Source organism: Megalobrama amblycephala, linkage group LG4 (genome assembly GCF_018812025.1).
Source record: "Megalobrama amblycephala isolate DHTTF-2021 linkage group LG4, ASM1881202v1, whole genome shotgun sequence".
NCBI lineage: Eukaryota > Metazoa > Chordata > Actinopteri > Cypriniformes > Xenocyprididae > Megalobrama > Megalobrama amblycephala.
Window position 1 is genome coordinate 2,622,376 of NC_063047.1, and position 18,127 is coordinate 2,640,502.

General features: G+C 34.2%; 1 long non-coding RNA gene across 1 annotated transcript in view; it reads left to right on the forward strand.

Moving 5' to 3' along the window:
- The window catches only part of LOC125266289, a 96,352-nt gene that overhangs the window by 6,507 nt on the left and 71,718 nt on the right, over positions 1-18,127 (forward strand). The window contains exon 2 of the long non-coding RNA XR_007184468.1: positions 150-230. This is a non-coding gene — a long non-coding RNA (uncharacterized LOC125266289). The remainder of the gene's footprint in view (positions 1-149; positions 231-18,127) is intronic.

Genomic DNA, 18,127 nt, shown 5'->3' on the forward strand with positions numbered 1-18,127 from the left:
AAATTATCCTGATATGATTACATCATACTGTATATTGCGTCAAGCTCCCGTTAAAAGAGATCAAACTTAAAATAATTCAATTCGGAATATTGTTTACATTATTCCTAACCTATAAAAAGCTGATTTGGTGTTTTGCGTTTATATTATAGTCCCTTCAGCTCTGTAGGAACCATGAGTTCACCTCAGGTCGACAGGTGAAGATCTCTGTAAAATGCCAGACAGAGTTTGAGGTAAGTTTATCTTAAATTTGTTGTTTTTTAAATCGGTTGAACTTCAAAATAGTCCGTTCGGGTTAACGCAAAATGGCGGCGCCCATGATTGGACGACCTGCGTAAAAGAATATACACTAACAAGAACACCGGCGCCCAGCAGCAGCCCTGTGTTTCCGCCATTTTGTGGCAAAATATTTTATTATCTCATATAAAAAAAAAAATACTTTAGACCTTGTTTTGACTGGTCAGATAACAGATCTGTTCCATCATAAGAGCTGAGATAAAAAAAAACGAGAGATGTTAGAAAGAAACTGTGCTCTTATTTGAAGGTTTAGACTCAAAATAAAATTCAAAATAATTGTATCAAGATTTGGCATAAAAGGATGTTGTTAAGTTAGACATAAACACATGATCAATGTGTTTTTTTTTAGGTTTGCAAATAAAAGTTTGTTGTTTCGACCAGTCATCATTGCCTTGTTTTTCTACATTGTTAGACTTTATTTTGTGTAAACACGTGTTTCTTATCACATCTTCCGCCTTGACGTTTATGAGACCAGGAAGGGAGATCCATTTCCTTCAGATTTCTATACATCCTTCTGGGAAGATCCTAAAGCTCTTCTCTTCCGTCTGTGGACCTCCCGCTGCGAGTCTGTTCTCGGCTCCTTCTGGACACATTTATTGACTTAATAATCACTTGAAACTCCCTCAGATTTGACTGATGCAGTATGACAGAGAGTGTGTGTGTGTGTTTGTGGATTGACGTAATGAGGGATGCTTGCGACAGCGTTCTGTCTCTGAGATGACATAAAATCAGATATGAGGGTACAGTGTAATGTTTCTTGATGTCCATCATCATATCTCAAACACTCACTTGTGTCTGAGTCACAGAAAAAAGTTTTTATTGTTCGCTTTAAACCAGCAAATATGTTTGGCTGCAGACTTCGTTCTGTCTTAGTCTGATGTGTGAATACTGACTGATGAGCTACTCAAGGGAAGGAAGTCATTTGAGGGTTTTTTTGGAGCATGTGTCCCAGTGTCCCGGCATCAGTGCCAACATGCTGACGCATCATTCGCTCCTTTGCTCTGATCATCAGCACACTTGAGTCAGACGCAGCCAGCGCTGGCACTGCAAATGTTTCAGATCATCCTACATTTCTCCTGCCCAGTTTTTTTTTTTTTTTACCTTTACAGTTTCAAAACGTCCTTACTGATCTGCATCCTAGTGAAAATGCACCAGGAGAGCGAGCGCCAGGCTGCCCAGCGAGACTCCAGCTGGCAGCAGATTGTGTGTGTAGGCGCAGTTATAACAGAAGGAAACGATCTCTTAAAGCCAGTAGTGGCACCTGTGCTGTGCCTGAGCAGCGTGCCAATGGCTGGCATCTCTTCATTCTCTGTGTCTTTTGTCCCTAGGTAATAATGGGGCCACTCTTTAAAGACCCCATCTATCTATCTATCTATCTATCTGCATAACACACGAGGATGAACCTCATTGGTTCGTGCGGAAGCTCAAGTGAACATGCTTGAGCTTCCATTTATCATAAATTATGTGTGTGTTGATGAATGTTTATATGTGATTAAAAGGCTAAATTCAATCTGTTCATCTTATAATGTGATCGAGTCTCTTCAGAAATTTTGAACTAAACCGCTTAATTCATATGGATTAGTTTTAAGATCTCTTTATGAACTTTTTGAAGCATCAAAGTTGCGTAGTTGTCTATGGAGGGACAGAAATCTCTCAGATTTCATTATACTGTATTCATTTGTGTTGTGAAGATGAACGAAGGGGTGTGGATTTTTCATTTTTGGGTGAACTATCCCTTTAAACCCATCAGTGTCTCTGAAATGAAGTGGCTGATTAATGAGCCGTGAGCTCATCCAGTGCTGACGCTTTCTGACCCCAAATCTGTTCCCGTTCCTGCTGATAAAAACCTGTGCTGTCCAGGGTTTTATAACTAAAACTAAAACCAGAAATTGTTTCTTGAAATAAAATATATATATATATAAAAACCCTTAAACTTATTTTATTTCAGCTAGTTGCCTGGGCAACATTACTCATTTTCATTTAGTTTAACTTGATCTACTAAAATAACTAAAACTGAACTAAAAATTAATTAATAAATAAAAAAACTAGATAATAATTAAAACCAAATCACAACAAAATTACTAAAACTTTAACTAAAATTAAAATGTAAACATAAACATATAAAAATAAAAACTACTTAAATACAAAATATTAATAAAAATAATAATAGTGCTGTCTGAAACACACCAGAGAAATAAATTACTCTTCCTCCAGTCCTTTCACTACGGAAGGGGATTAGGGCCAAGCAATAATAAAAAAATAAAACCATCTCAAGATTAAAGTTGTTAAATTACGAGAAAAAACTCGTTAAATTTCGAGAAAAAAGTCGAAATAAAATGTTGAGAATAAAGTCATTAAATTACGAGAAAAAACTCATTAAATTTCAAGAAAAAAGTCGAGATAAAATGTTGCGAAAAAGTCATTAAATTACGAGAAAAAACTCGTTAAATTTCGAGAAAAAAGTCGAGATAAAATGTTGAGAATAATCTCATTAAATTACGAGAAAAAACTTGTTAAATTTCAAGAAAAAAGTCTAGATAAAATGTTGAGAATAAAGTCGTTAAATTACGAGAAAAAACTAGTTAAATTTCAAGAAAAAAGTCGAAATAAAATGTTGAGAATAAAGTCGTTAAATTACGAGAAAAAAATCGTTAAATTTCAAGAAAAAAGTCGAGATAAAATGTTGAGAATAAAGTCATTAAATTACGAGAAAAAAATCGTTAAATTTCAAGAAAAAAGTCGAGATAAAATGTTGAGAATAAAGTCGTTAAATTACGAGAAAAAAATCGTTAAATTTCAAGAAAAAAGTCGAGATAAAATGTTGAGAATAAAGTCGTTAAATTACGAGAAAAAACTAGTTAAATTTCAAGAAAAAAGTCTAAATAAAATGTTGAGAATAAACTCATTAAATTATGAGAAAAAACTCGTTAAATTTCAAGAAAAAAGTCGAGATAAAATGTTGAGAATAAACTCGTTAAATTACGAGAAAAAACTAGTTAAATTTCAAGAAAAAAGTCTAAATAAAATGTTGAGAATAAAGTCATTAAATTACGAGAAAAAACTCGTTAAATTTCAAGAAAAAAGTCAAGATAAAATGTTGAGAATAAAGTCATTAAATTACGAGAAAAAAATCGTTAAAATTTCAAGAAAAAAAGTCGAGATAAAATGTTGAGAATAAAGTCGTTAAATTACGAGAAAAAACTAGTTAAATTTCAAGAAAAAAGTCTAAATAAAATGTTGAGAATAAAGTCATTAAATTACGAGAAAAAATTCGTTAAATTTCAAGAAAAAAGTCGAGATAAAATGTTGAGAATAAACTCGTTAAATTACGAGAAAAAACTAGTTAAATTTCAAGAAAAAAGTCTAAATAAAATGTTGAGAATAAAGTTGTTAAATTACGAGAAAAAAACTCGTTAAATTTCAAGAAAAAAGTCGAGATAAAATGTTGAGAATAAAGTCATTAAATTACGAGAAAAAAATCGTTAAATTTCAAGAAAAAAGTCGAGATAAAATGTTGAGAATAAACTCGTTAAATTACGAGAAAAAAATCGTTAAATTTCAAGAAAAAAGTCGAGATAAAATGTTGAGAATAAACTCGTTAAATTACGAGAAAAAACTCGTTAAATTTCAAGAAAAAAGTCGAGATAAAATGTTGAGAATAAACTCGTTAAATTACGAGAAAAAAATCGTTAAATTTCAAGAAAAAAGTCGAGATAAAATGTTGAGAATAAAGTCGTTAAATTACGAGAAAAAAATCGTTAAATTTCAAGAAAAAAGTCTAAATAAAATGTTGAGAATAAAGTCGTTAAATTACGAGAAAAAACTCGTTAAATTTCAAGAAAAAAGTCGAGATAAAATGTTGAGAATAAAGTCATTAAATTACGAGAAAAAAATCGTTAAATTTCAAGAAAAAAGTCGAGATAAAATGTTGAGAATAAACTTGTTAAATTACGAGATAAAACTAGTTAAATTTCAAGAAAAAAGTCTAAATAAAATGTTGAAAATAAAGTCATTAAATTACGAGAAAAAACTCGTTAAATTTCAAGAAAAAAGTCGAGATAAAATGTTGAGAATAAAGTCATTAAATTACGAGAAAAAAATCGTTAAATTTCAAGAAAAAAGTCGAGATAAAATGTTGAGAATAAACTTGTTAAATTACGAGAAAAAACTAGTTAAATTTCAAGAAAAAAGTCTAAATAAAATGTTGAGAATAAAGTCATTAAATTACGAGAAAAAACTCGTTAAATTTCAAGAAAAAAGTCGAGATAAAATGTTGAGAATAAAGTCATTAAATTACGAGAAAAAAATCGTTAAATTTCAAGAAAAAAGTCGAGATAAAATGTTGAGAATAAACTTCGTTAAATTACGAGAAAAAACTAGTTAAATTTCAAGAAAAAAGTCTAAATAAAATGTTGAAAATAAAGTCATTAAATTACGAGAAAAAACTCGTTAAATTTCAAGAAAAAAGTCGAGATAAAATGTTGAGAATAAAGTCATTAAATTACGAGAAAAAAATCGTTAAATTTCAAGAAAAAAGTCGAGATAAAATGTTGAGAATAAACTTGTTAAATTACGAGAAAAAACTAGTTAAATTTCAAGAAAAAAGTCTAAATAAAATGTTGAGAATAAAGTCATTAAATTACGAGAAAAAACTCGTTAAATTTCAAGAAAAAAGTCGAGATAAAATGTTGAGAATAAAGTCATTAAATTACGAGAAAAAAATCGTTAAATTTCAAGAAAAAAGTCGAGATAAAATGTTGAGAATAAAGTCGTTAAATTACGAGAAAAAACTAGTTAAATTTCAAGAAAAAAGTCTAAATAAAATGTTGAAAATAAAGTCATTAAATTACGAGAAAAAACTTGTTAAATTATAGACTTTTTTTCTCTAAATTTAACAACTTTAATCTCGAAATGTTTTTTTTTATTTTTTATTATTGCTTGGCCCTAATCCTCTTCCGTATTTCACACACTGAGAACAGTGAATCAGATTGATTCTCTCTCACACACACACACACACACACACACACACACACACTGATGCACCTGAGATGAGCCACATCCAGAGTTTATTTGTCTCTTGGTGGTTTTTGTGGCTCATTTCAGCCCCATCAGAGCAGATGGAGCACATGATGAGAACAGGATGACGGGTGACAAATACGACCCCCATATGGAGCCGCCATATAAAACTGTGTTTGAGCGACAAAATCTTTCCTCCTGACATCATCATCATCATCTGTGTTGATGTTTCAGATGCAGAGGGATGACTGGATGATTGAAATATTCCATTAGTTTTCGTCATGTAGGCAGAAAGCTATTCCAGTCCATTCCCAAAACACGAATGTTGGTTCAGTGAAGTGATTCCCAAAGCGATGCACAATGTCACAGCGCTTGACGAGGTTAAATCCAGAAGCTGAAATATCCATTTTAAAAAGATAGTTCTATACTGTATTTGCATTTACATGCATGATGCTTTTATCCAAAGCGACTTGCTTCAAGTACAGCGTGCATTTTGTCGGTTCTTGCATTCAAATTATTGAGTTGTTGTGAGTTTATTTCTCCTGAGGGATTTCAGGAGATTTATTTGATGCTTTGATTAACGCATCAATTAAGTCTTTTCAGCCATGAAGGAGCAGGCTCTGAGAATTAATGTTTTTCCCTGGGCAATTTTGATGTTGCAAATTGTAGGATACGTAACAAAACCTTCAAACATCCAGTGCAGGCGTGAAGGATGAACTCTGCCTGACATTAATGCACAAACCGCAAGCGCTGCACCTCCTCATGCCGTCAGTGATGCTTTAAAACAGTGTGAATTCTCTCATGTGGAGAGGAGCGTCCTCTCACCAGCTCAATCTCATTAACTTCCCATCAGTGTGTGTGTGTGTGTGTGTGTGTGTGTGTGTGTGTGTGAGGGTGGGTGGCTTATGCAAATGCAGTGGTGTTGATGGAAAGCAGAACTAATTGAGTGAAACAGAAGCAGAAGAGAGATGTTGTGAACGTCTCTGAAGACTTTTTGTGCAGCATTTTTCAGCCGCTTCACACTCTTTTCTTCCCTTTGAACAGATAATTGGCAGCAGAGCAGGGGATTATGGGATACCCTGTGTAAAATAGTGTTTGGTAATGAAGCAGTTTTGCCCAATAAGCTTTGCTTGTTTTGTCTATTAGGATTGACATTAATTTTTAACCTTTTTAATTACATTTACATAATTGTATTATGTTAATCATTCAGTAGGATATAAGGTTTTTTAAGTTTAAGATTGACATTTAACATTTAATTTTTATTATTTCTTTGTTTATTTATTTATGTGTATTAATTTCCTGAAGTGCTATGCTTAAATATTTAAGGATTATATTCAAGATTTATATTAATATTTAATATTTAATAATTTTATGATGTTATTTTGTTTCAGTAGGATTTAAGGATTTTTAGTTTAAGATTGACATAATATAATATAAGTAATATTTAACTTTTTTTTTTTTTTTTTTTTTTTTTTTTGTCCAGGTCAGGACAATTAAATACATTCAGACATTAATAGTTAATATTTTTTTTTTTTTTTTTTTTGTCCAGGAAAATTAAATAATTAAATACATTCAGAAATTAATATTTAACATTTAAATTTTTTTTTTTTTTGTCCAGTAAGATCTAAGTTTTTTTTAGATTAAGATATTTAACATATTTAACATATTATGTTTTATATTATTTTACATTTAATTTATGTTAATACATTTTTTTTTTCTCCAGTAGGATGCATGTTTTTTAGTTTACGATTGACATACATATTTATAATTTAATTTGTTTATTAGCCATGTTAATTATTTTTTTTTGTCCAGTAGGATTTAAGTTTTTTTTTTTTTTTGTTTAAGTTTGACATTCTTTTTTTTATCAATTAATATTTTTATGTAATATATATATTGTACAGTACAATTCATAGTTTATATTCAAGATTGGAATTAATATTTAACATTTTATTATTATTTTATTACGTTATCTAGAAGTATCACTTAAAAATAAAGTGGTGGTACATGCAGTGATGGCATCAGTCATATCATTGTTGCATTATTTTTTAGAATGCATATTTAGCTAAAATCGTGCCTGAATCTGTTTTTCCCAGCATGCTTTTGTTTACAATCAAAGAAAGACAGAATGATGCTGTTGTGTCATTTAGAGATGACCGGGGACAGGAGAGACTCTGGCAATCCCTCACATTCTTCTTCCTCTGTGCGGAAATGTGACTGTTGAATAATTCATTCGGCTGCGGCGATGAATAATGAATAAGCCTGTGTGATTAAAGAGAGGTATGCTAATTAAGAGTGTGTGTGTGTGTGTGTGTGTGTGTGTTATATAATCATCACCCACCACTTTCAACAATGTTAATGTCATTAACTCAAGACAGACTTGGAAAGAACATCCCTGTTTCTCCAGGAAAAAAACAGCTTGCAGAAAATAAGTATCCTATCAAGTTCCCTAAAACCTTGTCACCATCATTTGACACTCTTGCCTGCAATAACAGCCACGTCTGCAGGATCAGAAACTCCCTCTGCGCTGATGGAGGAAAATGGCTTTTCTTTGATCAGATATTGTTACAAAAATTAAGAAAGTTCTTAAAGAATGTGATGTTTTTGTGACATTTAATTCACCATAAGTGGTGTTTTCCCCATTCAAAACTCACCGGCGTGATGCGGTACTGTGGGTGATTGGCATGACGTTCATATGCAGTTGCTATGGTGTTCAGGGTCCAAGGTGTTGCTATGCAGTTCCTCAAGACTCTGTGATGATATTGCGGTTTCAGTGTGCATATGTGGGATTTTTATTTCACATGCTTTCTGAAAATGGTGCATCTGATCACTTAGTAAAGTAATGACAGACTCTCCTCAACAAGAGGAATCATTGACGTCTGGAGCACAAACGCAGCGGGATGATCATGTTCACATTTAAATGTAATCGTCTTAGAGGTTTGATTAGTATGAGCACTAGTGTTTGTGATGACTAACTTCAGGTAAATAGGGTAAAAACAAAAAATAACTATATAACCATCCTTCCCCAGTTGATTCATCACAGTACATTAAGACAATTGTTTTGTATTACAGTTATCAGTCATTATCAAATAAATGTTTTTCTCCAACGCATGTTGGCCACAATTACTGGCACCCCAAGAAATTCTTATGAGTGAAATATCTCTGAAGTATATTTCCATTCATATTTACTTTTTTTTGGGGGGGGGGTTTTGCACACCAGGGTGTCTAGGAACATGAAATTGTCCAGTCATGACTTCCTGTTCCACAGGAGTACAAATATGAGGAAACAAAAAGGCCAAATTCCCGTAATCATTCATCACAATGAGTAAAACCAAAGAATATACAGTGCCCTCCACAATTATTGGCACCCTTGGTAATTATGAACAAAGGCGGCTGTGAAAATAAATCTGCATTGTTTTTCCTTTTGGTCTTTGATTAAAAAAATTCACAAAATTATAACCTTTCATTGAAGGAAAATAATTGAAAGTGGGGGGAAAATCACATTATGAAATAAATATTTTTCTCCAAAACATGTTTGCTACAATTAATGGCACCCTTTTATTCTAAACTTTTTGCAACCTCCTTTTGCCAAGATAACAGCTGTGAGTCTCCTTCTATAATGCCTGATGAGTTTGAAGAACACCTGACAGGAGATCAGAGATCATTCCTTCATGCAGAATCTCTCCAGATCCTTCAGATTCCAGCTCCATATTGGTGCTTCTTCTCTTCAGTTCACTCCACTCATTTTCTTTAGGGTTCAGGTCAGGGGACTGGGACGGCCATGGCAAAAGCTTCATTTGTGCTCAGTGACACATTTTTGTGTTGGTTTTGATGTTTGTTTTGGATCATTGTCCTGGTGGAAGATCCAATCACGGCCCATTATTGGATTTCTAGCAAAAGCGGTCAGGTTTTGATTTTTTATCTGTTGGTATTTGATAGAATCCATGATACCATGTATCTGAACAAGATGTCCAGGACCTCCAGCAGAAAAATAGGCCCACAACATTAAAGATCCAGCAGTATATTTAATCGTGGGCATGGGTTACTTTTTATCCCTGTGTGCACCAAACCCATCTGGTGGGTTTGCTGCCAAAAAGCTCTTTTTTTAGTTTCATCTGACCATAGAAGCTGTTTGAAGTTCCAGTCTTGTCTGACAACTGAATATGCTGGAGAGAGCAGAGGATTTTTCTTGAAACCCTCCCAAACAACTTGTGGGGATGTTTTAGGCTTTCTGAGACTCAAGACTCAACTAATCTCTGCAATTCTCCAGCTGTGATCCTTGGAGAGTCTTTGTCCACTCAAACTTTCCTCCTCACCGTGCATTAGGATGATTTAGACACACATCCTCTTCCAGGCAGAATTGTAACATCTTTAGTTGATTGGAACTTCTTAATTATTGCCATGATAGTGGAAATGGGGATTTTCAATTTTAGCTATTTTCTTACAGCCACTTTCTATTTTGTGAAGCTCAACAATCTTTTGCTGCACATCAGAACTATATTCTTGGGTTTTACTCATTGTGATGAATGATTACGGGAATTTGGCCTTTGTGTTTCCTCATGTTTATACTCCTGTGGAACAGGAAGTCATGGCTGGATAATTTCATGCTCCTAGTCACCCTGGTATGCTAAAAAATGTAAATATGAATGGGAATATACTTCAGAGATATTTCACTCATAAGAATTTCTAGGGGTGCCAATAATTATGGCCAACATGTATTGGAGAAAAACATTTATTTCATAATGTAAGTTTCCCCCCACTTTGAACTGTTTTCCTTCAATGAAAGGTTAGAATTTCATGAATTTTTTGAATGAAAGATCAAAAGGATAAACAATGCAGATTTATTTTCACAGCCGCCTTTGCTCATAATTACTAAGGGTGCCAATAATTGTGGAGGGCACTGTATCTTTGAAGTATATTTCCATTCATATTTACGTTTTTTTTTTTTTTTTTTAGCACACCAGGGTGTCTAGGAGCATGAAATTGTCCAGTCATGACTTCCTGTTCCACAGGAGTTCAAAAAATATGAGGAAATGCAAAGGCCAAATTCCCGTAATCATTCATCACAATGAGTAAAACCAAAAAATATAATTCTGATGTGCAGCAAAAGATTGTTGAGCTTCACAAAATAGAAAGTGGCTGTAAGAAAACAGCTAAAGCATTGAAAATCCCCATTTAGAATTTTGTGGTTTTTTTTTTTTATAAAAGATCAAAAGGATAAACAATGCAGATTTATTTTCACAGCCGTCTTTGCTCATATTTACCAAGGGTGCCAATATTATTGGAGGGCACTGTATATCACAGTATGTAAATATATAGCACTATTGACACTTCAGAGTGATGAAATACATGAATGAGAATATAAAGAGCGGGATGTGAGTGATGTTAAAAAGAGTTATAAGCACAGTATATTCTGAAAATGAACTCGATGCGGCGCTTGTGCTTACTGGCACACTGCCAACGTGTGTGCACTGAAAGCTGGCTCTCAGAAGGCGAATGCGAGTTTGGGACATGCTCGATACTATAAAGTGTTATTAAGCACAATAAGCAGTGAAAAAAAACTCAATGCGGTGCTGAACTCAACGCTGACTGACACACAGAGTAAGCACTTTCGCTCATTCAGTTCTCTTTCATGTCTTATTGCGCTTGAAGACACGCAATTATGTCAAAATTCCCATTGTTTGGAGTATTCATATAAACACAGCCAGTTATGTCTCAAGTTAGGTGTAAACCGGATGTGTATCAGTATAATGGATCCATGCATTTGGTCTTAAAGTGACAGCAGCCTAATAAACTTGCTGTTCTGTGTCATTAATGTGAATTAAACACAAGAGAAAATAACTTAATGCTCGTCACTGAATAACTTTTTTTTTTAGCTTTAATAAGAATAAAACTATTTAATTTGTACAGCGAAGACTATGCATATTTTATTTTAACATTTATTAATTTTCTGTACTAATTCTAACTACAAATTAAATAAACCGATTGTACCTGAAAAACTTGTTTAATTTATTTTTAGTAAATCGAGGGAACAAAATAGTAAATCATCCACAAGATTTGGAAAATCGAGGGAACGAAATAGGAAAAGAGAGTAAATCGTCCGCAAGATTTAGTAAATCGAGGGAACGAAATAGTAAATCGTCCGCAAGATTTGGAAAATCGAGGAACGAAATAGGAAAGAGAGTAAATCGTCCGCAAGATTTAGTAAATCGAGGGAACGAAATAGTAAATCGTCCGCAAGATTTGGAAAATCGAGGGAAAGAAATAGGAAAAGAGAGTAAATCGTTCGCAAGATTTAGTAAATCGAGGGAACGAAATAGTAAATCGTCCACAAGATTTGGAAAATCGAGGGAATGAAATAGGAAAAGAGAGTAAATCGTCCGCAAGATTTAGTAAATCGAGGGAACGAAATAGGGAAAGAGAGTAAATCGCCTGCAAGATTTAGCAAATCGAGGGAACAAAATAATAAATTGTCCGCAAGATTTGGAAAATCGAGGGAACGAAATAGTAAATCGTCCACAAGATTTGGAAAATCGAGGGAACGAAATAGTAAATCGTCCACAAGATTTGGAAAAGAGAGTAAATCGTCCGCAAGATTTAGTAAATCGAGGGAACGAAATAGTAAATCGTCCGCAAGATTTGGAAAATCGAGGGAACGAAATAGGAAAAGAGAGTAAATCGTCCGCAAGATTTAGTAAATCGAGGGAACGAAATAGTAAATCGTCCGCAAGATTTGGAAATCGAGGGAACGAAATAGGAAAAGAGAGTAAATCGTTCGCAAGATTTAGTAAATCGAGGGAACGAAATAGTAAATCGTCCCCAAGATTTGGAAAATCGAGGGAATGAAATAGGAAAAGAGAGTAAATCGTCCGCAAGATTTAGTAAATCGAGGGAACGAAATAGTAAATCGTCCACAAGATTTGGAAAATCGAGGGAATGAAATAGGAAAAGAGAGTAAATCGTCCGCAAGATTTAGTAAATCGAGGGAACGAAATAGTAAATCGTCCGCAAGATTTGGAAAATCGAGGGAACGAAATAGTAAATCGTCCACAAGATTTGGAAAATCGAGGGAATGAAATAGGAAAAGAGAGTAAATCGTCCGCAAGATTTATTAAGTCGAGGGAACGAAATAGGGAAAGAGAGTAAATCGCCTGCAAGATTTAGCAAATCGAGGGAACAAAATAATAAATTGTCCGCAAGATTTGGAAAATCGAGGGAACGAAATAGTAAATCGTCCACAAGATTTGGAAAATCGAGGGAACGAAATAGTAAATCGTCCACAAGATTTGGAAAAGAGAGTAAATCGTCCGCAAGATTTAGTAAATCGAGGGAACGAAATAGTAAATCGTCCGCAAGATTTGGAAAATCGAGGGAACGAAATAGTAAATCGTCCACAAGATTTGGAAAATCGAGGGAATGAAATAGGAAAAGAGAGTAAATCGTCCGCAAGATTTAGTAAATCGAGGGAACGAAATAGGGAAAGAGAGTAAATCGCATGCAAGATTTAGCAAATCGAGGGAATGAAATAGGAAAAGAGAGTAAATCGTCCACAATATTTAGTAAATCGAGGGAACGAAATAGTAAATAGTCCGCAAGATTTGGAAAATCGAGGGAATGAAATAGGAAAAGAGAGTAAATCGCATGCAAGATTTAGCAAATCGAGGGAATGAAATAGGAAAAGAGAGTAAATCGTCCACAATATTTAGTAAATCGAGGGAACGAAATAGTAAATCGTCCGCAAGATTTGGAAAATCGAGGGAATGAAATAGGAAAAGAGAGTAAATCGTCCGCAAGATTTAGTAAATCGAGGGAACGAAATAGTAAATCGTCCGCAAGATTTGGAAAATCGAGGGAACGAAATAGTAAATCGTCCACAAGATTTGGAAAATTGAGGGAACGAAATAGTAAATCGTCCACAAGATTTGGAAAATCGAGGGAATGAAATAGGAAAAGAGAGTAAATCGTCCGCAAGATTTAGTAAATCGAGGGAACGAAATAGTAAATCGTCCGCAAGATTTGGAAAATCGAGGGAACGAAATAGTAAATCGTCCACAAGATTTGGAAAATCGAGGGAACGAAATAGTAAATCGTCCACAAGATTTGGAAAATCGAGGGAATGAAATAGGAAAAGAGAGTAAATCGTCCGCAAGATTTAGTAAATCGAGGGAACGAAATAGTAAATCGTCCGCAAGATTTGGAAAATCGAGGGAATGAAATAGGAAAAGAGAGTAAATCGTCCGCAAGATTTAGTAAATCGAGGGAACGAAATAGGGAAAGAGAGTAAATCGCCTGCAAGATTTAGCAAATCGAGGGAACAAAATAATAAATTGTCCGCAAGATTTGGAAAATCGAGGGAACGAAATAGTAAATCGTCCGCAAGATTTGGAAAATTGAGGGAACGAAATAGTAAATCGTCTGCACGATTTAGTAAATCGATGGTGTGCACTATTTACTTTTTTTATCTGGCATATCATGTGTGTTGCTCTGTAATATTGTATTTGTTCTATTGTTTGTAATGTACTTCTTTTTTTATTTTTAGTAAAATAACTATATCGTTATCGTGAAAGTGTAGTGTAGACAGCTTTTAGCTCTTGCGATGCGAGCGACAACATTGCATCCGGTGTAGGCACGGTGCAATACCCACCCACCATACCAAGATCCAGTTTCCATTGGTTGACTTTTAAAGTGATGCTGGAAAACACTTCGTCATGATCGTGACCCAATCGGATCCCAGAATTCCTATTGCTTTAGCGAAGCCGCATGTCAATCTCACTCCATGATCTCCACATTGTCTTATGTTATGTTTGGGCTTGTTCGAGACCACCTGCTCTAAATAAAGATATGCGTTCTGCTATGGTTTACTAATGTTTTGTGAAGTTACAAACAAAAAGTAGAGCAAAAGCATCATGTGTATACTGTGTACACGACGTGCATCGGCAGCGCATTTTTTACACAAATACTTTGGTTTCTAACTGAAACAAATATGCTTGTTGTATTCTGCTTAGTCTCAGACCTTTTCAGCAATATATGACACAAGTCTATCTGTTATGCAAGATGATTTTACAGATCACGTTCATGTAAAGCAGTTATTTTTTTCATGCTATGAAAATAGAGCACTTCTAATATGTCAGCAAATTTAAAAGCATTTGTTAAGTGATGGTCATATTGTCTGTAATTTAGCAAATCGAGTAAAGTATTCACTGTAAAGCCAAGCTTATATGCTTTAAAATGACAATTTGTGTTGGTTAAGCAAGTGGTTAAGTTTTCGTAATAACTTGGTAGCTCCCCCACTTCAGATTTAAAAGGTTGTTTAACGATTAATTGATTTTTAATTTAAACAACAATCCATTATGGAAATTTATGTAAATTGACATCCCTAATAGGAATAAACTGTAAAGTTTGGTGTGTGTAAAGCTGCTGAATTGGAGACTTTTAAAATATAGAGTGTAGCTAATTGAAATCTACAGGCACAAATATAAAGTGCATTAAAATATTTTGAATGTTTTATTTCCACTATCCTGAAGAAACATGATATGAAAAGCCAAAGAGCCTAAAATCTCAAAATTGACCAGTGAATTAATTTTTTTTTTCTTTTTGCCTTAAACTCTATGTTTGCATTTGTGGGAGAGAATTTGTTGTTGTGCATGTGTGGGAATTTATATGAATATGAATGTGTGTTTGCGTGTGTAGGTGGTAAATAATGTATTTGTGTTTGTTCTCCGCACTGGGATGAGGATGGGGTTTCCTCACAACCGGAGGTGGAAGATAAAAGAGCATCTGCTGTGTGTGTGTGTGTGTGTGTGTGTGTGTGTGTGTGTGTGTGTGTGTGTGTGTGTGTGTGTGTGTGTGTGTGTGTACGAGTGTCAATAAATCTACGTCAGATCTCAGCATGTTTTCTCACCGGTCTTACTGAAGTGTTTCCACATATGAATATGGGTTATTGTTACAATTATTGTTTACAATGATTGTTTACTAGCTTATTATAACTTCATACAGAAACAAAAGAAGTCTCTTTATAAGCATGTGCAGGTTTGTGTTTCAGAAGCATTATGTAACAACAGTAGGTATAATGTGATTGAATATGTGGGATGTTGATTGCATTGCATTATGGGAAGTAAACCTTTGCACATTTGAGTTCTCAAGAAGCATGCATAGAAGATGCTGTGGAATTTTGAATTGTGTTTATGTACCTTCTTAACCATAATTTTGGGTACAAATTAGGGCTTAATATGACAAAACCACCTTTCATTTGTAAAAACTGCATAAAAAAATAAATAAGGATTTTTTTTTTTAAATGTACTATCATGATAACACTTATGACACACAAAAAAATGCAATAAACATTGATTTAACAACCTAAGATGTAACATAAAATCCTAATGTACATCACTGATAACAAAAAACTACGAAGAAACCATCAAATGTGAAGTGTTACACAAGGAATATCGGTTTGCTGCTTTCCACTGTAAATTATTGATTTGTAGGTTTTTTTAACAATGGTACATTTAACTGTACTTTTCTGGTGTGTGTGTGTGAGAGAGAAAGAGAAAGAGAGAGAGTGTGTGTGTTTGACGCAAAACATTCACTCTTCCCACTTACACACACTTACCTTTTATACAGACCTCTTACATCTCTCTCTCTCTCTCTCTCTTGTATTTTCATCTCTATCCCATGAGGCACATGTGACCTATGATTAATTATTAAAATATAGAGCATTTGTTTACCGTGTGACCTTATTATAGCATGATCGCAGCAATTAGCAAATGCCAACAATCCAATCAATTCACCGTTTGACAAAATCAAGTCCCGCCTTACATTTAAGAGTCATTTGCATTCTCTTGATATACATCACAATAGGAAAGACAATCGCATTTAATGTTAAAGGGTTAGTTCACCCAAAAATTAAAATAATGTCATTAATTACTCACCCTCATGTCATTCCACACCCGTAAGACCTTCATTCATCTTCAGAACACAAATTAAGATATTTTAGTTGAAATCTGATGGCTCAGTGAGGCCTGAGCAATGACATTTCCTCTCTCAAGATCCATTAATGTACTAAAAACATATTTAAATCAATTCATGTGAGTACAGTGGTTCAATATTAATATTATAAAGCCATGAGAATATTTTTGGTGCACCAAAAAAACAAAATAACGACTTATAAAGTGATGGCCGATTTCAAAACACTGCTTCAGGAAGCTTCGGAGCGTTATGAATCAGTGTGTCGAATCAGCGGTTTGGAGCGCCAAAGTCACGTGATTTCAGCAGTTTGGTGGTTTGACATGCGATCCGAATCATGATTCGACACGCTGATTCATAACGTTAAAGTCGTAAGTCGTTATTTTGTTTTTTTGGCGCACCAAAAATATTCTCGTCACTTTATAATATTAATATTGAACCACTGTACTCACATGAACTGATTTAAATATGTTTTTAGTGCATTAATGGATCTTGAGAGAGGAAATGCCATTGCTGGCTATGCAGGCCTCACTGAGCCATCGGATTTCAACTAAAATATCTATATATCTAAATATATTAATTTGCATTCCGAAGATTAATGAAGGTCTTATGGGTGTGGAACGACATGAGGTGAGTAATAAATGACATTATTTTAATTTTTGTGTGAACTAACCCTTTAATTAATATAAAGTAAAAGTAAAAATGTGCATTTGGAGGGATAAAGTCAGGTGAGAAGCCGCAGACTGTATATTTAATATTAGTGCATTTTGTTTTACTGCACTTGTAGATTTTTCCATGTCTTAAATATAATCAAGCTAAAAGCTAGTTGGCATGTTTCATTGTGATTCAGTCCCAATATGATGCAGCTTTGCCAAGAAACTCATATTGAATGATTAGGACAGTGCTGGATCTGACGGCATATTAATCCTCCTCTCTCTATGAGGCTTATTCTCTTAAAATAGACAGATCTGTATTTCCGGCGGCTTGAAAAGTTCTTTGATCCTAAAGTCACCATCATTGATCTTTCCCTTTAATCCAAGAGTTTCTTAAGACGCTCACTCAGCTGCACAAATAACCCGGTGTTGACATTCCCAGAGCCTTTAATACCAGCTGGATCTCCTCGATCTCTCAGACTCTCAGCCAAACGTCAACAATGGACGTTACGTGGAGCAACTTCCTGAACACAGAGTTTGGTGAAAGCTTGCTATGTTAGCATGAGATCATGAAATCCAAGAAGTCAGGATTTGTGACCTGTGAACAGCATCTCTCTTGGCTCACAGTAGATCAGACGCCGACACAGTCCAACTTCCTACTTCCTCTTCCCGCTGTAGAGCTGGCAGGAGAACCTCGATCGGTGAAAAGTGCGTGATAGGGGTATGGTAGAGGTCAGCAGGTTAGAGATAGATCGCCATTCTGGGAGCTTATCGGAGCCTCATTATATAAGAAACAAATAAAAACATTTAGGGAAGTTCAGTTTCCAACATACTATGACAGTCATTCAGTATCATAGTATTCATTAAAGTACACGGGTTGGGTTAAATTCATTGTTTTTGTTTGTTTTATTATTAATCTTTTTCATGTCAGTTTATTTACTTTAGGTAATTTATGTTGAAGTGTAGCGACTCATGTTTTTTCCATTGCCGCTTTGCTCTTACACTGTGTGCAGAATTATTAGGCAAGTAGATTTTCTGATCATGAAAATCACATTTTACCAATTCCAAACCACATCAATCTTAATAACTAGTATTAATTTTGTATTTAATCATTTAGAAGTGATATATAATTGTTCAAGGCTGAAAGTGAAAAATGCCTTATATTCAGGTGTGCAGAATTATTTGGAATTATTTTTTCTTTTACA